General features: G+C 47.8%; 1 long non-coding RNA gene across 1 annotated transcript; it reads left to right on the top strand.

The window, feature by feature from the left end:
* Nucleotides 1–3585: 3585 nt before the first annotated feature.
* Nucleotides 3586–6882, top strand: LOC106004254. The gene is made up of 3 exons (XR_001177186.2): nt 3586–3711; nt 5740–5919; nt 6416–6882. It is a non-coding gene; the product is annotated as an uncharacterized LOC106004254 (long non-coding RNA).
* Nucleotides 6883–25717: the final 18835 nt, after the last annotated feature.

Here is a 25717-nt window from a genome sequence, read left to right on the forward strand (position 1 = left end):
CGAAGCCGACAGCCAAGAAAGAATTCTTGAGATGTCTTTGGTGCAAAAAGGTGGTTTTATTAAAGTACAGGGAACAGGACCCTTGGGCAGAAGGAGCTGCACTGGCGCCATGAGGAGCGGCCCATTACATCCATGCAAGTTGGTCCGGTGTTAGGGAGAGCGTATGTCTGGAAGGAATTCTGGAAGCAAGGTCTCCAGAATCTAGAGGGTGTAGCTGTTGTTGGGAAAAGTGCCTCATTACTGTTTTGTAAACCCTGAGTCATGAAACCCTTCAAATGTGCATCAGTGGGTTACTCGGTCGTACGTTTGTGGGATGAATGCCAACATGTATCTTGGGGAATAGAAAGAAAGGAAGTTTCCAAAGGAATTTTTATACCTTCAAGTAGACTTACAGGACCCTGGGGGGTCAGGCTAGGATTGCCTTCTGCCCTTAGCATAGTATCAACATCAAAGCCGTTGAGTCCCTAGAGGAATGTCACCCTGCTTGTTTCAGGGACCTGTCACCGGGCTGTAAGTAGTAAGGAAATGTAATGGTTTCTCTTCCACCTTTGTTTCCCACAGCAGTCCGTTTCTCCCGAGAGTGAGAACACCTTGACCACAGGAGGCCCTGTCCTGTCCAGCCATGCTGGCCCTGTACTCCTCTGGGTGCCCCCATCAGTCCAACTTCCCCTAATACATGGAAGAGGAAAGCCCCTTCCTGTCTGATTTGAGATGCTTGTACCTCTTGGATCGGTTTATTGTCACCTGAGTCACGTTTCTCCTTATACCAAATCCAGATCTGTTCGCTATTAGACAGACATGCATTTACCTCGGAAACCCACTGCCTCTGGAGAGCTTGGTGCTCCTGGGAGTTGGGACTATTTAAGAAGCAAAATTCGGGGCACCTGGGTGGCTCAGTGGGTTAAGTGTCTGCCTTCAGCTCAGGTTCTGGGATCGAGCCCCACAACAGGCCCCTTGCTCGGCGGGGAGCCTGCTTCTCCTTCTACCTGCTGCTCCCCCTGCTTGTGCTCTATCACTCTCTCTGGCAAATAAATAAGCAAAATCTTTTAAAAAGCCGGGGTGAGGGGGGTGGGGCGAATGGGTCGTGGCAGGTCACCTTCCTTTCTGGGATGGCAGGGATCCAGCAGCAGGATAAGAGCAGCTCATTCCTGACAGTTGGGTTTATGATTCCATTTCTGGGAGAGGCCAAAATGGCAATGAAGTCGTGGTTTGGGGACAGGAGCTGAGTGAGTCACTCCATTCTGGTCTTGTCTTAGTTTTAGCAGCACCCAGGCCCGGGAGCAGGAAGTCTTTGGACAACCGCTGTCATGAGATGTACTTAAAACTTTCAAGTGGACACTATATACTGGAAAGAAGTGTATTTCAGATCGCTTTTTGAGCATTTCCCTAAAAGACTTTTAAGTATAAAAGTATGCTCTCCCTGTTAGGTGGGCCGCTGGCACGGGTGGCAATTGTCCAGAGAGGAGAGAAACACTGAAGAGTTGATTCATTCTGCAAGGGAGGAGAGGGGCCCGACATCTCAAGACATGTCCGCCCGAGTTCCTGTCCACCTGGGCCAGGCCCTTCCCGGGTGTGACGGGACCGCAGCTGTGTCCATGCAGGGTTGGGGGGGGGTACGGAGGGGGGTCCCGGGGCAGAGCAGGAGGCGGCAGTTTCCCCGGGGCTCTGTCCAGGGCTCCTCTGGGAAGCAGGTGTGCTCACGTTAGAGAAGAGGTTGTTGTGTAGTTGGGGTCTACTCCCTGAGAATGGCCGGCACCGTGACCTAGGAAAACAGAGTTAGGGACGTGGCAGACCCCTGAGAGTTTGGCCTGTAAGCACGGCTAGGGTGGCAGAGGGGACTTGAGCTGGCTTCCTTTCCCAGCGCCTTCACCACATGTGGTGACATCACCGGCGATGTGTTTCTTCTTAAACAAAGATGTTGGGGGAATCATCATAAAGACATGACCTTAAAAAAAAAAAAAAGACATGACCTCCTGGGGTGCCTGGGGGCTCAGTGGTTAAGCTTCTGCTTTCGGCTCATGTCATGATCTCGGGGTCCTGGGACCTTGGGGCTCCCTGCTCAGCAGGGAGTACGCTTCTCCCTCTCCCTTCGCCCCTCCCCGCTGCTTTGGCACTCTCTCTCTCTCTCCCTCTCTCTCTCAAATAAATGAGTAAAATCTTAAAAAGAAAATGTAAAAAGAAGAGACATGACCTCCAGATGTCCCAAGACCTTGACGCAGGTGCATAGAGCCTCCTCCCCCTTCCTCGGTCCATGCAGTGCGCGCTGTGCTGGCCTTCTGGGCTCCCGGAGGCTGTCCAGAGGACACAGCCTTCAGAGGGTGACGCGCCATGGAGACTGAGCACAGTTAAGGCGTCTCTATAAAGATCTGGAGGGCGGGTGAGGGGACCCACTCAGCTTGCTGCAGCCCCACAGACGCCTGTCTCGTAAGTTCCCTTTACTTGGCAAACAGCCCTCTACCAAGCTGGGGGGACTCGCCTTTCTTGGGGTCTCTCTCTGCCCCTCGACTACGGGGGCTGGTTTCAGATTACAGTTAGGAAGCTCCCAACCAGGCTCCAGAACAACAAGCGCAGTGAACTGGAGGCCTCCCTCCTGGGGCTGATCCCTGACCGGCCCCCGCCCTGCAGGACACCAGGCCCTCCTGTCTCTGCCCCGCTGGCCCAGGTGCCCCTCCACTCTGGACAAAGGGTCACTCCATGGGGAACCGGATTCTGAAATTCCTGTGCTGGCAGTAAGTTTCCAAAGGGCTTTTCATATGTTAGGACTTAAGGATCCTGGAGGTCTGACTAAAGTCAAGCTAAGATTGCTTTTTGCCTCTAGCAAAGCATCAACCGGGGGGGGGGGGGGGGGGGGGGGGGGGGGGGGAGGCTCAGTGGTTTAAGCCTTTGCTTTCGGCTCAGCTCCTGATCTCTGGGTTCTGGCTTCGAGCCTCGCATCGGGCTCTCTGCTCAGCGGGGAGTCTGCTTCTCCCTCTGCGCCTCCACTCCCGCTCTCACTTTCTCAAATAAATAATTTTTTTTTAAGCATTAAGATGAGGGCCGAATTGAGTTCTTTGAGGCACTTCATGCTCCACCCGCCCCGGGCGGCTGCGGGGGACAAGGGGGCGTCACCTTCTCTGCATCTCTTCTGCCTTTGTGTTCCTCATCATTAACCACCGGCCTCAAAAGCTCTTCGGGCCCAGGGGTCCCGCCCCCGTGTTATAATAAAAACTCCATTTTGCACCAAAAATGTCTCAAGAATTCTTTCTTGGCCATTTGCTTATGCCCCCCCCATCCCGGGGGTTTCCCACCCTGAGTCCCTGTCCCCCCCCGCCCCTCCCCCGAGGACTCCCGCGCACTCCTGTCCTGCTGACTTGTGACACCATCACCACCTGAGGACCTGGGTTTCAGGTTGACCGTGAACTCTCAGGAAAAGAGCCCAGTGACACAAGGAAGCCTGTTCCGTGGCCCCTCAGCCTGGTCCGTCTTGCTGGGGTCCCAGGTCCTCCCCCACATCCCACCCCTCCCCCACCCCAACCTCCCACCCCCCCTCGACGCCTCCCCCCAGCTCGTGGCAGCAGTGCACCCTCTCAGCCACTTTCCCTTCTTGCAGCCTCTTGCTGCGACCGTCACGCTTGGTTTCGTCTCCAGGGGCGACCATGGCAAGTCGGCCCCATCCTGGAGGAAAAGTGCTGCGCCGTGGGTGCTGGTGACCGCCGAGGGAGCAGGAGGCAGGTAAGGGCACGAAGCTGACACCCCCACCCCGACCCCTGACTCCCTCCCGGGGAGAAGTGTGACATTCCTCAGGCATTCCTGCCTGCCCCAAAACAAAGGGAGGGGGAAGCCAAGGGTTAACAGGCAGAGATCTCCGTCCTGCAGAGTCCGTTGACCAAGGTCTTAGGGGCTTGCCAGGAGCGAGCCTTCTTACCCGCAGCTCGGTAACTCCCCGAGACCCAGAGATTTGGTTTCCTGGAGCCCTAGCCTCACCCTCCCCTCCGCGGTGATGTGAAACAAAAGCAGAAGGGAATGCAAATAAAATTAAATTTCTCTATAGCCTGCAGCCCCTCGGCACATACCGGAGAGAAGCAGAGTATTACAACCTTCCTCCAGGAAGCTGCCAAGTGCCTTAACGTTCCCGTGTCACTAGAAGGAAAAGCCCCCGCAGCCGGACCCCAGCCAGGCTTCCAGAATCGCCGGAGTCCCCTTTAGCAGATCAAAGTCCGTTGGGAGCCTCCCTTTCTCCTAACCTCCCCCAACGCGCACGTGTGTAATCCTCTCTCCCGCTTACCAATGCGGTTCTTCCTGCCCTTGGGTCCTGTCCTCCAGCTTTAACAAAACACCGGTTTACCCCGAAGACGTCTCAAGAATTCTTTCAGCTCAGGACCCCAACAACACTCCAAGCCACATCAATAATGTTCACATTGACCAAGAAATGCTGATAGAATCTGTGATTTGACCCTCTACCATTATGTGTATGTTTTATTCTGCATAGGTTTTATTAGACAGTAATGAATAGCCAGCCCCCTCAGGGTCCTAGAAACCTTGCTTCCAATTTCCTCAGAGACTCACTCTATCCCTAACCCCTCCCAACTTGAAGTGTATAATGGGCCCCTCCTCAGGACCCCAGTGCCCCTCTTTCTGCCCGCGGGTCCTGTCCCAGGGCTTTAATAAAACCACTTTTCTTTTTAAAGATTTTATTTATTATTTGACAGAGACAGATCACAAGTAGGCAGAGAGGCAGGCGGAGAGAGAGGGGGAAGCGGGACTCGATCCCAGAACCCTGAGAACATAACCTGAGCCGAAGGCAGAGGCTTAACCCACTGAGCCACCCAGGAACCAAAGACGTCTTTGCACCAAAGACGTCTCAAGAATTCTTCCTCGGCTGTGGGCTTCGAATCCTAATCGAGTCCTTCCAACATCATTATGTAAAGTCCCACCACCTTGTTCTTTAGGAACTTCCTGGTATCCTGGGTCCTTGTTCTGCCATGGAAATTTTAAGCCAGTTTTTGTAAAGTACCAAAAATCCCTACTGGCATTTTGCTGAAATTTAATGAAAACTATACATCTATTTGTTTAGAACTGATATCAGGGTGATGAAGTTCAAGAATCTGGGTGAGGTCAGGCGGGGCGAGGTCCAGAGCTGACAGCTAAGAAAGAATTCTTAAGTCTCTGGTGCAAAAAGGTGGTTTATTAAAGCACGGGGACAGCACCTGTGGGCAGGAAGAGCTGCTGCCCGGGAAGCGAGGCGCGCTCTATTAAATACTTGTAAGTCCGGGAGGGGATTAGGGAGGGCGAAAGTCTCTAAGGAATTTTGGAAGCAAGGTTTCTAGGACCTCGAGGGGCCAGCTATTGTCTGGGGAAAAGGTTATTCATTACCAGTAGTAGAACCTTCTCCTGAGACCCTTTAGATGTCTATCAGTGGGTCATACGCTTGGGAATGGTTCTCGGAGGTTTATCTTGGAGGTTTAGAGATGGTTTCCAAAGGAATTGTTAAAGTAGATTTACAGGATTGTGGTTGGGGGTCGGGGGTCGGTCAGGCTAGGATTGCCCTTTGCCCTTAGCAAAGCCTTAAGGTGAGGGTAGTTGAGTCCCTTAAGGTGAGGGTAGGAGAGTCACTCTGCCTGTTTTAAGGGCTTGTCAGTAGGTAAGGAAATTTAATAATCTTTCTTCTGCCTCTGTTTCCCATATCGATGGCAGCACCGAGGTCTCTTTTCTAAGAGCGTTATTCATGTTTCTCTCCCTCTCTCTCTCTCTCTTTTTCAGTTGGCTTTGATGTCAGGCATGATGATGTGGGACACAAAGGCAGAAGAGAAATTATTACTACCTGCAGCCCCTGGACAAGTCCTTGAAACAGGCAGTGACATTCCTCTAGGGACTCAAGAGCCTGGATGTTGACACTTCGCTTAGGACAAAAGGCAATCTTAGCCTGATCTCCAGGATCCTGTAAGTCTACCTTAACATATAAAATTTCCTTTGGGAACTTCTTTATTTCTACTTCCCAAGATACATGTTGGCAATCATCCCCCAAGCATCCGACCCATCACCAATACGCATCTGAAAGGTCTCATGACTCAGGTTTTATTAGTAAGAAATGACCCTTTCCCAGCAACGGCTAGCCCCCTCAAGGTCCTGGAAAACTTGCCTCCAAAATTTCTTCAAGAATTATGCTCTCCCTTGAAACTATAAAAATGGAGCCCCCTCCATGGCCCCCGCGCAGCTCCTTCTGTCCAAGGGTCCTGTTCCCTGTGTTTTAATAGAACCACCTTGTTGCACCAAAGACATCTCAAGAATTCCTCCTTGGCTGTTGGCTTCAAACCCCACCATCTTTCCTATATCATCTGGTGACCATGAAGGCACTTTTGAGTCTTTTCATCTGGACTCTGAGCCTTGGTGCAAACTTGGCGAGTACGTTCTCTCCTCTTCCCTACTTTCATTCCAGGGCATCTTCAAGAAGCACGTTCTTCCTGGAACACACCCGTATGGGCTGCTCAGGCTGCGGTCCTCTAGCCTGTGGCTACCCCACAGGGAGGAGAAAGTCTGCCTTTTGCCTGAAGTTAGTACTTGGCTGGAATGGTAATAAGATACCTGGCACTCTCTTTATTCCTGTCCTTATACAACGTTGTTGTCTTGGGCACGGGACAGCCACCTCAGTCACCAGGATGGTGGGTAATCTTAACTCCCGTGTGAGGTTTCCTCCTGATTGGTTTAGTGTGATCCCCTTCACAGCCCTGGTCTGGCCACATCTCAACAAGGGAAGCCCCTGGGAGCTGGCCAAAACCAGTACCTGATTGACTGACAACCCAACCAGGATATTTCCCACGGAAGTTTGCAGTGAAGACTTCCGAGAATGTCGGGGCGCCTGGGTGGCTCAGTGGGTTAAGCCTCTGCCTTCGGCTCAGGTCATGATCTCAGGGTCCTGGGATGGAGCCCCGCATCGGGCTCTCTGCTCAGCGGGGAGCCTGCTTCCTCCTCTCTCTCTGCCTGCCTCTCTGCCTGCTTGTGATCTCTGTCTGTCAAATACATAAATAAATCTTAAAAAAAATTAGACCATGACAGATTTCTGTCTTTACTATTGTCCATCAACATCCTCTGCCAACTACTTACATTAAGTCTTAAACTTAAATTAAAGTGGGGTCATTTCCCCTTGTAAAACTTTTCTAGTGTTCTCCAGGGGTGAAAAATGCAAGGCAATAGCACAACTTTCAGGGGATGGGACAGCACGACAGTATTTCAGCCCATTTACCAAGCACCCATCTGTAGCCTAGGATGTGGCGGGCAAATGGAGAGACGCCAGCGTCCCTCCTACAGGGTCTTTATGACAGGAATGCCTTCTTGGTAAGGCAGGATGGTGATCAATAGTGACTTTTCATTCGAGGGTCACCTCTGGTTGCTTTTGACACATGGAACATTTGCCATACCCTGCATGGGTGCCACGAGGGAGACACGGGGGAGTGTCTGTTAATTTTTGGTAAAGGACTTTCTCTACTTTCCCAGGAGCATGGCCTCAGTAGGCTTCTTCTTCAGTCCCCAAGGACTGTCCCTTGGGATGCCTTTTTCACCACTGGAAATAATTCAGACTGCGAACTTTAGGAAAGGATTGGTCGGTCACACTGCTGGCCGCAGCGGGATCTGTCCGCTGGATCTCTTCTTCAGGAAACCGGGCAGACTGTGTTTGACCGAATGTGTCTGCAGTAAACTCCGTCCCGACGTCCGGGATGGTGATGAGTCAGCCTCCTCCACACTAACCCAGGGTCCTGGAGGAAACACGGGCCGTCCCCAGCAAAGGGGGCGCTGACTCTCTCACTGTTCCACTTCCCCATAGATGTGGGGGTTTCTCCCTCACTCATTTCCTGGGCTAGTGGCTACAACTGGAGCCAGCCGGTTTGCCTGTCTCAGGGAGGGGACTTGAAGGACTGTTCCCAAGCAGCTGCCGAAACTGCCTTTGTTTCAGGGGAAATTCCTTGTCTTTGGCCCGACGTGGACTGCCTACCCCCTAACCCCCCCTTGTTGGCAGGAAAACATGGCGTCTGCTCCTCTGTTGGGGACGATGAGCTCTAAAACAGGGAACCCTTCCTCTGCCTCTGGCGGCACTTGGCCTCTTCTGCCTTCCTCTCCTCTCCCCTCCTCCAGTTTCTGAACCATTTGGCGTGTGGCCTGCGTCACTGGCTTTGGTGCCATCCTTCGTGCCCTTGCTGTCAAGGGACACCTAAGACCACCCACTCCGGATTTCCCCGCCGGTGTCTCAGGTAAGAATTCATAATGGGGAGGATCCAGGTGGAACATAATTCAATATTTAAACCAAGTTACATTTGTTGGCTTAATTTCTGTTATCAGCCATACGTGTGAAACTTTTATTCTGTTGAGGTTTGTGGAGGGTCAAATAAGCTTACATAAGAGGGGAGAAGTTTAGAGGGAGAAGCAGACTCCCTCGGAGCTGGGATCCTGATGTGGGACTCCATTCCCGGACTCCCGGATCATGACCTGAGCTGAAGGCAGTTGTTTAACCAACTGAGCCGTCCAGGCGCCCTTCTGATTGTCTTTAAATGTTTGTTGTTCATCTAAGCTAGACAACTTCAGGTAAACTTCAGAGAAATTGCCACAATAGCTCATAAAAGCAGTCTTTGTGCTTTTTGTTCTGTGGGGATAGTAACAGGACCCCATGGGCATAGGATTGTTTAAAAAACTAGGAAATGGAATTGATTCCCCCAACAACTGTGTAAGTCAGCTTTTATCTTGACCGATTCTGTGTGGCTGGGATGACAAGATTGTTCTCTAAAAGCCAGACCATACCCCACTCCATAGGGCTCCCTGTGGACTTGTGGGGATAATGGATGACACCACTTTTCTGATGACTGGAGTTGATGTACTTGGGGAAGCCATTATCTCTTGAGACAAATCTCCCATTTGTCAGCGATTCCTTATAATTATTATTATAATATTAGGACATTGTTAATATGGTTAATATTATAATATTAGGATATTGTTATGGCTGGACCTCAGGCAAAAAGGCTTCCTGATGGTTTCATCCCGCATACTCATATTTATCCTAGAAGCCACCCCCATGGAGGTACAATTACAAACACAGGATTTAGCCAAGCGCACAGCAGCCCTGCTGGTTCAAGGAGCCTCCAAGCTCACTACGGGACAGTCAGGTTCAGAGTGTCTGACCAAAAGCCAACAACAGATGAGGGGAGGCTGACTTATTAAGTACCAGACTATGCTTACAGTTATGACTGAAATAGACTTGACACCTGTCAAACTTTAAACCCAGCTACCCTATACCTAGACCCGACCATCGCACTTCTATAGAGTGTGACCTCTCAGTCTTTTGTGATCTTGTTTATTCTAATCAACCAGATTTAAAAGAATTCCCTATTGAGAGACGCCTGGGTGGCTCAGTCGGTTGAGCATCTGCCTTCAACTCAGGTCATAATCCCATGGTCGTGGGATCGAGCCCCTCATTGGGCTCCTTGCTCAGCAGGAAGCCTGCTTCTCCCTCTCTCTGCTTGTGCTCTTTCTCTCTGTGTCAAATAAATAAATAAAATCTTAAAAAAAAAAAAACCCTATTGAAAACACAGATGACAGTTGGTTTACTGATGACAACAGTTTCATGTAAAAAGGAATAAGAAAAACTGGGTATGCTACAGTGTGCGTTTGTGTTTGGCAATTGCCAAAGCCTTAAAAACTAGTATTTGTACTGACCCCAAACATGCTTTCCTAGTCTCACATGCCCACAGAACAATCTGAGAGAAAAGAGGATTATTATCAAGCCATAACTCCCCCATCAAATATGGGCCTGAAATTAAGGAGAGAGCTATAATTCACCTCAAAGGACATCGAAGAATATGACCTTAGATCGAAAGGAAACAATTTGGTAGACCAGGCGGCCAAGCAGGCAGCACAAAATAAACTAGTATTAAAACTTTTACCAGTCTTAACTCTAATAAAATCCATCAGTCCAGTAAACTCAGACCAAGAAATGCACAAGACTGGCTTGTTAATGATGAGGGAAAAAAACTTTATATCCAAAAATAACCAATGAAAGGTAATATAGGGTTTACACCAGGTTACTGATCAGGGTAACAAGGCCATCGAGGCGACAGAAAAACAAAAAACACTTTGGTAAGAGAAATCATCCCTAGATTTGGATTCCCTTGGTCCCTACAAAGTGACAACAGACCGTCTTTCATTACAGGAATTCAAAAGATGGTCCTCCAAAACTGAACCACCCTGGATATCTTTTTTTTTTTTTCTTAAAGATTTTATTTATTTACTTGACAGAGATCACAAGCAGGCAGAGAGGCAGGCAGATAGATGGGGAAGCAGGGTCCCCGCCGAGCAGAGAGCCTGATGCAGGGCTCCATCCCAGGACCCTAGGATCATGACCTGAGCCGAAGGCAGAGGCTTCAACCCACTGAGCCACCCAGGCACCCCCCTGGACATCTTTAATTTAGTTAAAGGGGACCCAGAATTAAATGACTGTCTCCTCAGGGGCGCCTGGGCGGCTCAGTGGGATAAAGCCTCTGCCTTCGGCTCAGGTCATGATCCCAGGGTCCTGGGATGGAGCCCCACATCGGGCTCTCTGGTCAATGGGGAGCCTGCCTCCCCCTCTCTCTCTGCCTGCCTCTTTGCCTACGTGTGATCTCTGTCTGTCAAATAAATAAAATCTTTAAAAAAAAAATGACTATCTCCTCAATGACCCAGTGGCTGGGTGGCTCTAACTTGTGTGCCTGGTTTCCCCCAGGCTGGAGAGGCCGTTGTACTCTGGGTTTTGCCTGGATGCATGGATGCATTATTAAAACCAGAACCAAACCAGCCAACCTACAAAATTAAAACTGTAGAGTTATTCTTAGAAAATGCATCGTAGGGGCGCTTGGGTGGCTCAGTGGGTTGAGCCTACACCTTTGGCTCAGGTCATGATCTCAGGGTTCTGGGATCGAGCCCCGCATCAGGTTCTCTGCTTTCCCCCTCTCTCTCTGCCTGCCTCTCTGCCTCCTTGTGATCTTTCTTTCTCTCTGTCAAATAAGTAAGTAAAATCTTTTTTACGAAAATGCATTGTAAACCCTAGCGTTCCTGTTTCAGGCCGTTAAACTCAATGGCCTAGCAGGAGCAGGATCCCGTGATTCCCAGGGGCCGGCCCGGGTTTAGAGCTAGGAGAGAATGTAACCCTCAGTCGCCCTCCCCGCACCTGGCGATCGCCAGCACAGACTTCCCAGTCCTCCCGTATCCCATGACTGCCTCCCTGCGGGGCGAAGTAGGCAGGGCAGAGTGCAGTCCCACTAGGCGGCACCGAGGAAGCTGCCATCCCTTCGTGGACCTTTCCCATGCTTCGGTGCCTCTATCCTTGCTTTCCTGATAAAACATAAAACAAAACCTATGTGCGGAATTCAGCGGCTGCTGCTCTCCCTTGCAGAGGCAGGCCCCGCATGGCTGCTCAGATCCGTGTCTGAAAACTTGATTTCAGTGCATGACAGCCAAAACCACGGTGGATATGTTCCATGTCTCATTGGCATGGCCACCGAACATTCCTTCTTGTTCCCTCTCTGGGACTGGAAGATGTTGTTTGGTACATGGAAGGTCTTAATAATTACGTGGTCAACGCCCTAAGCGATACTCTACAACAGAGAAGGGCATTAGATGCTGGAACAGCTGCACACGGGAGAGCTTACGCTAGCGCAGAAACAGAAGGCTGTACACACATGCCAGATGACCACAAAATATTTCTGGTTAAACTCCTGGACTGGGAGATTTTCTTCAGCTACCAAAGGACTCTTGTTTGGGCTTCTTTTTCTTTTTGTTACACTCGTCATGTTTTGCTGTTTTCTCCCTTGTCTCTCTACCTGGTACCGAGCCTGCCTCACTGCCCCGACTTCAAGCCAACAGACGATCCTGTCCGCTCCGGAAGATCCACACGTGCAGTCTCCCTTGGATTCATCTGCCTCCGCCTTTCGCAACTCCTCTATCTATACAAGTCCCAAATGACAATGTTCACCCACAGGCAGGGGCACCTCCATCCCCCTATTCAGCAGGAAGACATCACAGAAGATAAAACCTTCCACCCCCAACAACCTTAAAGATTTAAGGGTCAAAACTGTTCAAGGGCGAATGACATGGGAAACAAAGCCAGAAGGGAAATTATTACATTTCCTTACTACTTACAGCTCCTAGACAAGTCTCTGAAACAGGCAGAGTGACATTCCTCAAGGGACTCCGCCGCCTCGATGTTGACACTTTGCTAAGGGCAAAAGGCAGTCTTAGCTCAATCTCCAGGGTTCTCCTGTAAGTCCATTTTAACATACAAAAATTCCTTTGGAAGCTTCCTTTACTTCTGTTCCCTAAATACATGTTGGCAATCATCCCCCAAGCATATGGCCCACCGATATACATCTGTAGGGTCTCATGACTAAGGTTTTAATAGACAGTAATAAATGACCCTTTCCCAGCAACAGCTAGCTCCCTCAAGGTCCTAGAAACCTTGCCTCCAAAATTTCTTAGTGACTCATGCTATCCCCAGCCCCCTCCCAAGCGGAAACTATGTAATCGGCCCCTCCTCGTGGCCCCAGTGCAGCTCTTTCTGCCCGAGGGTCCTGTCCCCGAGCTTCAACAGAACCACCGTGTCGCACCAAAGACATCTCAACATACTTTCTTGGCTGTTGGCTTCAAACCCTAACATCTCTCCTACATCAAAGAAAATCTTTATTATCCCATTATGCTTTTTTTACATGACTCTTTAGAATATGTTATGGATTTAATTGTGTTCACCCCCAAAATTTGAAGCTCTGTTCCCCAGGCCCTTGGGATGTGCGTGTATTTGGAGAGAGGGCCTTGAATGCGGGGATTACATTAAAACAGGCCATTAGGGTGGGCCCTAATCCAATGTGACTTGTGTACTTATAAAAAGAGGAGATAAGGGCAGACCCACACAGAAAGATGACCACGTAATAGCCGTCTCCAAGCCAAGGACAGGTCTCAGAAGAAACTAGCCCTATGGATACCTTGATCTCGGGCTTCCAGACCCCAGGACTGTGAAGAGATCAATTTCTGCCCTTACGCCACTATGACTGTTATTTTGCTACTGAAGGAACCCTGACAAGCTGAGACAGAGTACGTCTAGCATGTCATTATACACAGGCATACCTTATTGTATTTTCCTTTGCTTTATTGCACTTTACGGATACTATGTTTTTACAAATGCAAGTTTTGTGGCAACCCTGTGTCCAGCACTTCTGCTGGTGCCATTTTTCTTTTATTTTTTTTAAAAGATTTTATTTATTACAAATAGGCAGAGAGGCAGGCAGAGAGTGAGAGAGAGGAGGAAGCAGGCTCCCCGCGGAGCAGAGAGCCCGACGCGGGGCTCGATCCCAGGACCCTGGGATCATGACCTGAGCCGAAGGCAGAGGCTTTAACCCACTGAGCCACCCAGGCACCCCTGGTGCCATTTTTCTAACAGCATTTGGTCCCTTCGTGTCTCCGTGTCACATTTTGGCGATTCTCACTATTTCAAACCTTCCCACTACTCTTAACGTTTGAACTGTGCAATCTCATGATACAAATGGAATGGATGAGGAGCTGCTTCTTATGGATGAGCAAAGAAGGTTCTTGAGATGGAAACTGCTCCCGGGAAGATGCTACAAAGGCTGAAGAGACAACAGAGGACTTAGAACATTACGTAAGCTTGGTGGCTAAAGCAGCACCTGGGTTTGAGAGGACTGACTCCAATTCTGGAGGGTCTACTGTGGGTAAAAGGCTACCGAACTGCATTGTATGCTACACAGAATCATTCGAGAGAGGAAGAGTCCATCGATGTGGCAAACGTCATTGTATTATTATACTAAACTGCCACACCCACACCTATCTTCAGCAGTCGCCACTCTGATCAGTCAGCAGCCAACCACACCAAGAAAAGACCCTCTGGGGATGTTGGCGAGGGGTGGGGGTGCTCAGTCAGTTAAGCGGCTGCCTTCAGCTCAGGTCATGGCCCCAGGGCTCTGGAATCGAGTGCCACATCTGGCTCCTTGCTCAGCGGGGAGCCTGATTCTCTCTCTGCCTCTGCCTACTGCTCTGCCTCCTTGTGCTTTCTCTCTCTCTCCTGCCAGATAAATAAATAAATAAATAAATAAATAAATAAATAAACGAACTTTAAAAAAAAACAAAGAAAGCCCCTCTGGCTCAAAAAGATAATGACTTGCTGAATGCTCAGATTATGGTTAACATTTTTAGTAGTAAGGTATTTTGAATTAACATATATATATATTTAGACATAATACTATTGCACACTTAACAGTACAGTCAGGTGTAACTGCTATATGTACTGGGAAACCAAAAATTAACTCACTTTATTGCAATATTTGCTTTATTGGGGTGGTCTGGAACTGAACCTGGAATATGTTTGAGGTATTAATTTTTTTAAATAAAGCCCATGCCCAGTGTAGGGCTTAAATTCACAACCCCAAGATCAAGAGGCACATGCTCTACCAACTGAGCCATTCATGTACCCCAGGTATAAAAACTATTTTGAAAGGGTTTCCACTGGGAAGATCTGCAAAATTTTGAGTATCAAAACCAACAATGAAAGCAAAAGCCTATTGAGTAATGCAAGAAACCAGGAGCCAAACACCAATGGGAATACATAAATAAATAAAGGTGAAAAGGGAAAATTTGTTTTCTGTATACACACTAGAAAGCAAATTAAAGAATGGAAAAAAATAATGGTGTTAGAAAAATCCCTTCACACACATCATACTCATACTCATAATGGATTCAGATAAGTGCCATCAACAAATATTGAAAAGTTTGAAAAGAGGCATCCGACAGAATCAGTCGATGGAGCGTGGGACTCTTGATCTCAGAATGTCACGCTGAAGCTCCATGTTGGGTGTAGAGACAACTTAAAAATAAAATCTTAAAAAAAAAAGTTTGAGGTGCGCCTGGGTGGCTCAGTGGGTTATAGCCTCTGCCTTAAGCTCAGGTCATGATCTCAGGGTCCTGGGATTGAGCCCCACATCGGGCTCTGGGCTGGGTGGGGAGCCTGATTCCCCTCGCTGCCTCTCTGCCTACTTGTGATCTCCGTCTGTCAAATAAATAAATAAGTAAAATCTCAGATTATTAAAATCTTTAAAAATAAGAAAAAAAAAAGGCATGAGATTATGGTCGGAGAATCGTATCTTCCTTTTTAAACAAACTTAAGGCCGGAACAGCCAGGAAACCATGCCTCGTGGCTGCCGCCGAGCAACTTTGTTTCTATAGATTAGACTCCTTTGTATCTTCACGGAAACGGACTCTCACCCCGGCCGGCTGTCTCTGGTGTTTCCGTGGCATCATGTACTTCTGGGATGCCCTCACAGCACATCACGTGTCCCTGCTTCGTTCCTTTTTGTGGGTGACAATCCTTGGTCTGTGTCCGCGCTACACTCTGTTCGTCTGTCCGCGCCGATGGGCCTGGAGCGGTAACCCACGTCGGCGGGTGTTGAACAGCTTCTCACCTCGCGTTCATGCACACGTGTCTGCTTCCATTTAGGTAGGACGGGGATACTTGGGTCACATTTAATTTCCCAGAACAGCTTCTGTAGGGCTGGGGATACTCCTCAGAGTTGTCTAAGGCCTGGAACTGAGATGCATTTGATAACGCACATGTCCCTAGATAATCATTCATCGTGAAAGGCCAGGAACTTAAAGACAAAGGAGTTTCTATTTTAACTGATGACCTTCGATTTCTATGTGAATATACTTCTACGCTCCCACCCTTTCATCATTATCTTACAACATGGTGAGTGTTTAATGCTTGATCATATTAGGGTAAGTCCCTTCACTTCATTATTCAAAAAGAATGGCTATTTTCTCACATTTGTTCTTATTTATAGAATTATACAATGGGATTTATGAAGTTCCAGGGGGAAAATTGGTTATAATGGTGGAATTCTATTAAAATGATTCAGCTCTCTGGTAATTATACACATCATGGCAACATTGATTAATCGTTTCTTAGAATATGCACCAGATTTGCATTTGTTTTTGTCTTTTTCGATGTCGGTGAATATAAAACCACACAATGTTCACATTAGGTTCTCTCCCTTCATAAGATTTACTTCGATACCTGAATAACTTATTTTAACTTTTATACATGTCACCCTTTAAATACTATCTTTTTCATAGTGATTAGAAATGGAAGGACATCCTGAGCACATTCTGGAAACCTGTTAATTATCTTTTCTCTTTGATGACTATGAAAGCTTGAGGTTCTATGTACACATTGGCTTTGTCTATGAAACAGGATAAGGTCCTTTCCTTCACTGCAATTTTACATCCACATGTCCTGGTTTTGGCTGGGAGATCTACGATCCTGCTGAAGGGGACTGGAGTGATGGGTATTCATGATGTACATACAATTCAACTGAGCAAGTGACTCTAAGCACATTTACGTATGCAGTCTTGCACACTGCATTTTGGAGATGCCCTTCAAGAGGACTGGAGAGTTGTCATGCGTTCCTAAATTGATAAGTGTATTTGTCATAGTATGAACACTGAATACTATCAGATACTTTTCTTCTGCCTACTGAGATAATTTTAGATAGATTATTTGAAGTGTGGCATTGGGGAGCACCTGGGTGGCTCAGTCAGTGGACACTCAATCAAGTGTCCAACTCTTGATTTCGGCTCAGGTCACAATCTCAGGTCTGTGAGACTGAGCCCGGTGTTGGGTTCCAAGCTCCTTGTGGAGTCTTTTAGAGATTCTCTCTTTTTCTCTCTCATCCTGCCCCTCCCCCCTCATAATAAAGAACTTTTAAACATACATTAAAATTACAAAAATAATATAAAATGGAGCATGGAGGTAAGTTAGATTCATTCATCCCATAACATGCTCCTGTAAATTCAACACACAGGGAAATCCACGAAATGTACATCTGACAGAAATATAACAAAAGAAACATCCATGACATCACAACACGAACAAGAACGAGGCAACGACACCCCCATCCTACATGGGCTGATGTCCTGTCAGAAGACACGCCCTGCCCCCTGCAGAATCCAGTAACTCAGCGGCAATCACGTCCTTTCCCTTTGGTTCCTTATTTTCAACACCTGTGTGCACACTGGTTCTGTTCTCTACTGCATGTAAAAAGGAGTCAAAAGGTTCATATCACTTTCACCAACTGAGCCACCCAGGCGCCCCTCCTATCATTTTGTATCAAAACTCCTTTGTTCAAATACGCTTGGTCTTCCCTACCTTACCCTCCACTCAATTGTATTCAGCTGCCCTTCTAAGACCCAACTCTTTTCCTGGGTTGATTCAGCTGCTTGCAGCTGGGATGCCTGGGTGGCTCAGTGGGTTAAGCCTCTGCCTTTGGCTCAGGTCATGGTCTCAGGGTCCTGGGATGGTGCCCCGAATCGGGCTCTCTGCTCAGCGGGGAGCCTGCTTCCCCCCCATCTCTCTGCCTACTTGTGATCTCTGTCAAATAAATAAAATCTTTTAAAAAAATTGCTCGCAGCAGCTATCTTAACGACTCCACATTTTTTTGCTTGTAAAAGCAATGTTGGTAGTAAGTTACTTCTCAAATTAGTTTTGAATTGGAGTGAAATCAATTAGCGTTGTGAAGAGCTTATCCTCTCCTTTGATGTGCATATCTCATTGCTATCTCAGCGGGCTCCAAGGTGCTCTCCTGCCACTCCACTGAAACCTTCTCAATGTGTGAAGACCTCCATCGCAGCTGATGCCTCTCCATCGTGGCAGTTTTTCTCCAAGAAAATAATGGGGTCTCCCTTGACTCACTCTCTCTCTCTCTCAGCCCCACCTCCACGCAAGGATATTCTGACGGCTCTAACTTCAAATTGTACCTGGGGTCCAACCTCCACATCAACGCCACTCCTAACAACTCAGTCTGATCCACCGCCATGGCTAACATCACCATCCTAGTCCCTGTTGTCACGGTAACAGAGGGATCCCGTGAGGCTGCCTCCTCAGCTCATCTTGAGAGTCCAGGCCACCCACCACCAAAGTCAGTCTTCTTGGCCTCTGCTGTTCCTCCTCCCCCTCTCATTGTGCTCCCATTGTCCTTTGGATAACCAAGGCACCTTCCCTCCTTGAGGACCGCATTTATCTCCCGGGGCTGCCATAACCAAGTGCCACATACTGGGTGGCAGAAATGACAGATGTTTGTTGTTTCGCAACTGAGGAATCTGCAAGCCAGAGATCAAGTTGTCTGCAAGGTTGGTTCCTGCTGGAGGCTCTGTCGCAGCTTCTAGTGGTTGCCGACAATCCTTTGCACTCTCAGGCAGGTGGACGCATCATGCCCCTCCCTGCTTCTGTCTCACGTGGTCTGACCCTGTCTTCAGTGCAGATTTCTGTGTCTAAATTTCCCACTTTTATAAGGATACCCGTCACTGGCTCTAGACCTACCCTAATCCCATATGGTCTCATCTGCATTACCTGTGTGTTCACTTTATTTCTAGGTAAGGGTGTATTCTGAGGTTCCACTGGACACGAAATGTGGGGGGTACAATACTGAACCCAGAGCATGTGTATGCCTGTACTTCATATGTCTCATCAATTTAGGTGTCACGCGGCCGTGTTAACTGAAATCGTTCCTGTTTTGCTCTCCTCATCCTTCCAACGTTATCTGCACGTGTGTCTGACATACACACGCATATTTTGGACTATATACACATGTGTATTTCTGAAATAGATATATTATCTCCAAGTACATTTCCCTTTCATCTCTTCACTGGACTCCATATTTTCAGGCTACCTTGAAAGATCAACGATAATTACAGTTCTGCTGAATTGTGCTATTTCATGGTCAGGAAGGCCCGCAGGCACATTTCCGAGAATTCCCATCTTGATGATTCTAGGTTGACCATTCACCGGTGGCCTAACTTGCATGAGTATTTAAAGTACAGCGACGATACCCTAGACTCTGGCTGGCGTCGCCATCCACATGGCCTGATCCACAGGAGCTGGCTGGGTAAGAGTGTAGTCCACTGTTCTGATGAACAGCCTGTCAATCAGGCTTGTACCCGAACCAGACGCCAACCTTTTCCCTTCTGTCTTCTTTGCTGTCCTGCCTTCCACGTCCATCTCCAAAATCTCCCCATCGAGGATGGGATTCTAGAGTCTATCATCAGCAATCCACAGCACTGGGTTCCCAACTCCCGCCCCACTTTGGCCACCAACCAGGCCACCAATTTAGGCTGTCATGCTTGTGGATTTCTTCTGGGAACTCAACTGCCTCAATGTTAATACTCTGCCAAGAACAAAAGGCAAGCTTGGCTTAACGTTAGTCCAACCTCCCAGATCCCATAGGTCTGCTTTAATATACAAAAACTCCTCAGGAAACTTCCTTTATCTCTACTCTCCCCTACCCTAAGATACATGTGAACAATTAGCCTCCAAGAAAATGGCTCACTGATACACACTTCAGCGTCTCTTAACTAAGGTTTTACTAGACGGTAATAAATGACTTTTTCCTTACCACAGCTAGCCCCTCAAGGACCTGGGAAACCTGGTAACAAATTCCTTAGACAGATGTGCTATCCCTAAGTCCCTCCCAACTTGAAAGTCTATCATCAGGCAGTCCTCACAACCCTAGGGCAGCTCTTTCTGCCCACAGCTCCTATCACCATGCTTTATAAACCACTCTCTGCACTGAAGACATCTCAAGAACTCTCTCGACCACTAGCTTCCAGATCCTAACAGTTCATATCTTTCTGGCACTGAAATATGGGGCTTGATTCTTCTCACCTGGACTCCAAGGCTCAGAGCAAACTTGGCTTGCAAATCCCTTCCCTTTCTTTACTTCCATTTCAGCGACTTTTCAAGGAGTTGGTCCATTGCTCAGGCTGCAATCCTGTAGCCCACGGCTACTGCTGGGGCGGGGAAAGCCTGCCTCTTGACTAGAAGTTAGTGCCAGGGCTGGAATGGTTTGATGCCCTCTCTTTATTACTGTCCTTAAACAAAGTTGTCTGTCTTGGGCACCAGACGGCCAAGTAAGTCACCATGACAGTTGCCAATCTTAAGACTCCCGTGTGAGGTTTCCTCCTCGTTGGTCTACTGTGATCCCTTCACATACTTCGTCTAGCTGCTTTTGGCCATGAGACCTTTGCTCAGAACTGGACAAAACCAGTAACTGATTGAATTCAAACCCAACCAGGAGGTTTCCTAGGGAAGTTTGCTGTAAAGACTAAGTGTGCTGAAAGGTCGCTTAGAACATCATGGATTTGTGTCTTCTGTTTTTCGCAACATCCCCTACTGCTTCTGTGAGGGTAATACCAGTATCCAAGCAACACATGATTGCTTGAACAGCTGGCAATAGGAATGGGTCCCCCAACAATTTTGTAACTCAAGGAACACCATGACCTATTCTGCGTGGATGAGATGGTAAAATCACTCCTGAAGCTAGGGGGTGCCCCCCTCCATGCAGCTGACTGCGGACTGATGGACATAATGGGTGGCCTCACTACGCTTATGATGGGACTGGCTGATGCACTTGGGGATGCCCTGTGTCTGGGACAAGTCTTCTACCACTGCCCAGTAACTCCTCATTATTAGGATATTGTTAAGGCTAGACCTCAAACAAAGAGGGCTTTGATGGTTTTAACCCTTAGCCACAATTTGCCCCAGGAACTGCCTCTAGTGATAGAAAATGGCAAGTAGAGCCTTTAGCCAAGCCGACAGCAGCCACGTTAAGCAAACTAGATGGAATACACCGAACCGGGATTAATAGCCATGGCTTACCCCACAATGGGACAGTTAAGCCAAAGGGAATTTTACGATGGGGAAAAAAGGAAACAGTGACAACACATGAACCAATAGCACATAGCCGTTACAGAGGCTACTATCAGAAGTTTGCTCACAAGTCAGTGTTCTTTAGGCCACGGGATGGGTTCACTACTGAGTGGACAAGGAGGCCCAGAATTACATGGCTGGCTCCTAACAGAGCCCGATGGCTCTGTGGCTCTAACCTTAACCATGGCTTCCCCCAGGCCGGATAGACCATTGCACTCTGGGTTTTGCCTGGATGGACAGACCCAGTATTAAAACCATGATCAACCCAGCCAACCTTTCACGCTGAAAACAATGGTGGACACATTCTGTGTTTCACTGGTATGACCACCTAGCATCCACCTTTACTCCTCTTTAGGATGAAGGGTTTTGTTTGCACAAGGAAGCTCTTCATAAGCAGTCAAAGCCCTAAATTACACTCAAATTGCATTTCCCTATTAAAGACTGAAGTAACACAACTGTGCAGAGCACGTGTGTGACACAGAATGCAGGAGATGTCTTAGCTACTGCACAAGGTGGATCTTGTGCTGTGACAGAAACAGAATGCTGTGTACACATGCCGGCATGTCCCAGTAGTATTTCTGGGATCCCACCTGACCTGAATATTCAACTAGGCCCTTGAACCATCTGTCTCTTTCTTTTAGCGACGGTTGAACCTGTGACTATACGATTTTTGGTCAACAATAAAACCACTCTTATTTGGGCTTCTGCCTCTTCTTCCTTTTGTTACAATAAGTACACTTTGCTCTTTTGTGCCACGTCTCTCCACCTGGTGCCAAGACCCCTTCAGCACTGTAAGGTCAAGCCAGCAGATGATCCTCTCCACTAGGGCAGATCCGTACTTGTGGTCTCCCTCAGATGCAGCTGCCACTGCCTTCTTAAATGCTCTCTCTATATGTAAGTCCCTGGCCAACTGAATGGTGTCCACAGGTGGGGACACCTCTACAACCCCACGGAACAGGAAGACGTTACAGAAGACCTTCCATCATCGGCAACTGTAAGATTTAAGGGTCACAACTGCTCAGGAGGAAGTGATGTGGAGAATTAATGCAAAAGAAAAATCCAATTTCCTGGCAACCTACAAACAAGTCCTTGAGACGGCCAGCGTGACATTCCTCTAGGAACTCACTGCCTCGATGTTCATGCTTTGCTACGAGAAAAAAGCAACCTTAGCTCAACGTTAGCCCTACTTCCATGATCCTGTTAACCTCCTTGAAGATATAAATATTCTTCAGAAACTCCCTTCAACTCTACCCCCCAAGATGTATATTAACAATCATCCTCCAAACCAAAAGGTCTCAAGACTAAGCTTTTACTAGATAGCAATAAATGGATTTTGCTAGTAACAGCCAGTCCCTCAAGGTCCTTAAAATGTTGATACCAAATTTCTTAGAGAATGATGCTAGCCATAAGTGCTCCTCAACTTGAAAATATATAACCGGCCAACTCCTGCCAACCACAGGGCAGACTGCCCCATCCCTGGTTCCTGTACCCGTGCTTTGATAAAACTACCCTCTTTGCACCAAAGACGATTCCAAGTTCATTCTTGACCATCAGCCTCCAGACCCCATCTCTCTGGACCTGAGATGGCCTTCAGAACAACTGCTTTTGAACCTGACCTGCTCTTGTTGAAAAAGTGGGTTTTAGGAATTTCTTTTTGTTTTAAAAATAGGCTTAGAGGGCGCCTGGGTGGCTCAGTGGGTTAAGCCGCTGCCTTCGGCTCAGGTCATGATCTCAGGGTCCTGGGATCGAGTCCCACATTGGGCTCTCTGCTCAGCAGGGAGCCTGTTTCCTCCTCTCTCTCTCTGCTTGCCTCTCTGCCTACTTGTAATCACTCTCTGTCAAATAAATAAATAAAGTCTAAAAAAAAAAAAAGGCTTAGAAATGGGATCCCAGACATCAAAATGCTTTGAGGATATCCCTCTGTCCCCATCTTGTGCATCTTCAGGTGTTATATTTAAAAACTACCTCACCTCACATGCGCTTTGAACTAAATGGACTAACTTCACAGGAACTTAGAACATCAATAGTCCTTATGGAGAACTTTTGATCTCCCCAAATTGACCCTTATCAAAATTCAATTTAACAGCCATGACTACAGCTGTCAAAACCAGATACAATGCCTGCTTCACTGGCTATTTGGGAGATTTCCAAACGCTATCAGGACCTAATGGTGCTTCTCTGCAAAACACCATTTCTAAATTCACAGAGGTGAGCCACTGAAAGGTATCAAAATGGCTTTTGATCCTCTTGTCCCGTCCCCATCTTCTTGGTCTCTGGAGCTGCCACCACCTGGTGTTCAGACCAGGCCTCCAGTGGCCTCCTCCTCTTTTCCCTCTACCCAATCCTCATCTCCTGTAACCCACCTCCCACTTCTAATTCTTTCTCTGAAGGTCCCTTTTCCTCAAATTCTCTCCCCAATCCTTCCTCTCCTGAATCTGTCAAAACAGGCCCATTTGGGGTTCCAAGTAACCTCAATTCCCTGCATTCAACTGAACCATAAGCCACAGTTAGCATTTCCCAATGTGGCTGAGGATCCCCAGAGGTGTGGTGAACAGTTATTCAAATTTATTTCTAGGAATTACTTCACGTGCTTGTTGGTGAGGGCCAGGCCAAACACTGGGTGACTCTGGCCCGACAGGAACATCTTAAGAAGTATTAAGGGAACAGCATGTTTCTGCAGGAACACTAGAACACTTGCTGGAAATACTACTGAGCAATTCTACTATCTTCCCTCAAGCCTGCTGAGTGGAACAAAATTCAGACTTCCACACAAAAACCTGATGGGCCTTTTCAGGATGATTAAAACTGACTTCAAATTGTTTTTAAAGAAAATTTTAAAAAAATGTATTCGCCAGAGAGAGATCACAAGTAGGTAGAAAGAGAGGAGGAAGCAGGCTCCCTGCAGAGCAGAGTGCCGGATGTGGGACTTGACCCCAGGACCCCGAGATCATGACCTGAGCCAAGGCAGAGAGAGACCAAACACACTGAGCCACCCAGGAACCCCTTTCTTTTTTTCCCCTCAATTTTCAGTTGCGATGTGTGAAACAGTTATGAAACCAGTACTTTCTGCAATTACTATAAAGAGCCAGGATACTGGAGAAAGCCTGTTACACACGTAAGGGCCGCAGACACCCGTATCCTTCCAGCTGGCCGCCCCAACATTCTCTGCATTCCCAAACCAGGGCTCTAAGGACTATGGGGCTGTTCCCAGGGGTCCCTTTTAAACAACTGGTGGGACCATCTGCACATTGGGAATGAGTCTCTGCTCTTGACACCAGAACTACCCTCCTGGGGGCCAACTCCCTCACACAAAACCCCGGCCTACAAGGACTGAAACAGCTCCAACAGTGGGCCCTCTTCAAAACATCTCCACAGGTCGCTTCCTGCCTCTCAGCCTCTTCTTTTCTGGGCCCTTGGAGAGATACTCACCTTCTTCCCCTCTGTTGCTTCTTCTCTCTTCATGTGTGCACCTGACGTTCCTTAGAAAAATAAATGCCAGAGTCTGGTTCCCTCAAAATGGGCCCATAATTCCAGAACTGGGCAGCAGTGATCAAAACGATCAACCAGGAGAAGTGAACGACCTCCTGGCCTCTTCTGCACGTTCCGGCTCTGATGGCGCCATGGGGTCTGTTCCTACTGGATCTGCTACCTTATTTTTTATGGGCGACACGGTCAGCTGAGATTGGCAGAACCCACAGTATGCCTCATAAAGATAAAACTGTATTTTTCAAAATCTCTTGGGAGAATGAGACAATAGTCTATAAAGATGCACTTCAGGCATCAAGCCCATGATAGAAGATTAAAAGCGTTAGTGTCTCATGATCTCCCAGCACTACTCCATGTAACACGGTCTTCCTGGTGAGAAAACCCAATGGTTGGCAACGGACATCTATCCAGGACCTCTCAGCAATTAAGTAACATGTTCCTGCCTCCACACTATTGTTTCTAACCCCATGGACCACGGACATCTATTGCCACTAGAGGAAATTTTCCATTGTAACTCACCTATGCACTGGATTTGGGATTCCAGCTGGTAAGTGTAGCAAGTTTTTGCTTCCACTTGGATAATACCCACAGACAGTCATGCTGCAGGGAACTGCAGAGTCTTCTGTACTTTCCATGGACCCTAAGGAAGCTCTGGATGGCGGACAATCTTCTGCATCTCTACTTTGTCACACTATGGAGACAATTTCATTCTCTGCCTTTCAATGGAAGGCATCATCTACTTGTTGAAACTTTTAGTTTTAAAGGCACATAAAGTCTCAAAAAATTAAAGTTTTCTCAAACTCAAGATAAACACGTAGGGTATCTGATCTTGGAACCAGACCACACTGGGATCCAGACAAAACCCCTCATCCTTAATGCAGACACATCATGTTTTGCGTCCCGGTGGCATTACGGGTCACTCTTCTAAGGAAAAAAGACTTTTCATAGTTTACTGGTGGGTATTTTAAAAAGCATGAACGTAGTAAACATTATCTCGGGTGTGCTTCTGGGAATCCTTTCTCTTTGTAAGATGTTATTTGATGACTACTTATTTTACATGATCTCTACACACAATGTGGGGCTCTAAACCACAATGGCAAGACTCAGAGTTCCAGGATCCACTGACCTAGTCGTCCAAGCACCCTGCAAATTCTTTTGAAGGTCTGAGACAGTAATACTATTCCGTTTGATGTCCAACCCAACAGGGTGCGTTACACTCTCTCTTTTTGCCAAGGGTAAAAGCACAAACACTAGTCCAATTGGTATGCAACTGGGGTACTTCAGGACTGTGGAATATTATGGAAATCATGAAATGTTGTTACATCCAATGTCAATAAAACGAAGAGGCTCCCATGCCTAAAATGTATGTTATGCTGTATTTTGGCAGGAGTTCTGGCTGCTATTACTGGCACTGTGCACACCAGACTGGCTCTGAGGTTAAGAAGATAGCACTTCACAGATATTCCCACCACCATC

Source organism: Mustela putorius, unplaced genomic scaffold, assembly GCF_011764305.1.
Source record: "Mustela putorius furo isolate JIRA1106 unplaced genomic scaffold, ASM1176430v1.1 tig00000095_pilon_pilon_pilon, whole genome shotgun sequence".
Classification (NCBI taxonomy): Eukaryota; Metazoa; Chordata; class Mammalia; order Carnivora; family Mustelidae; genus Mustela; species Mustela putorius.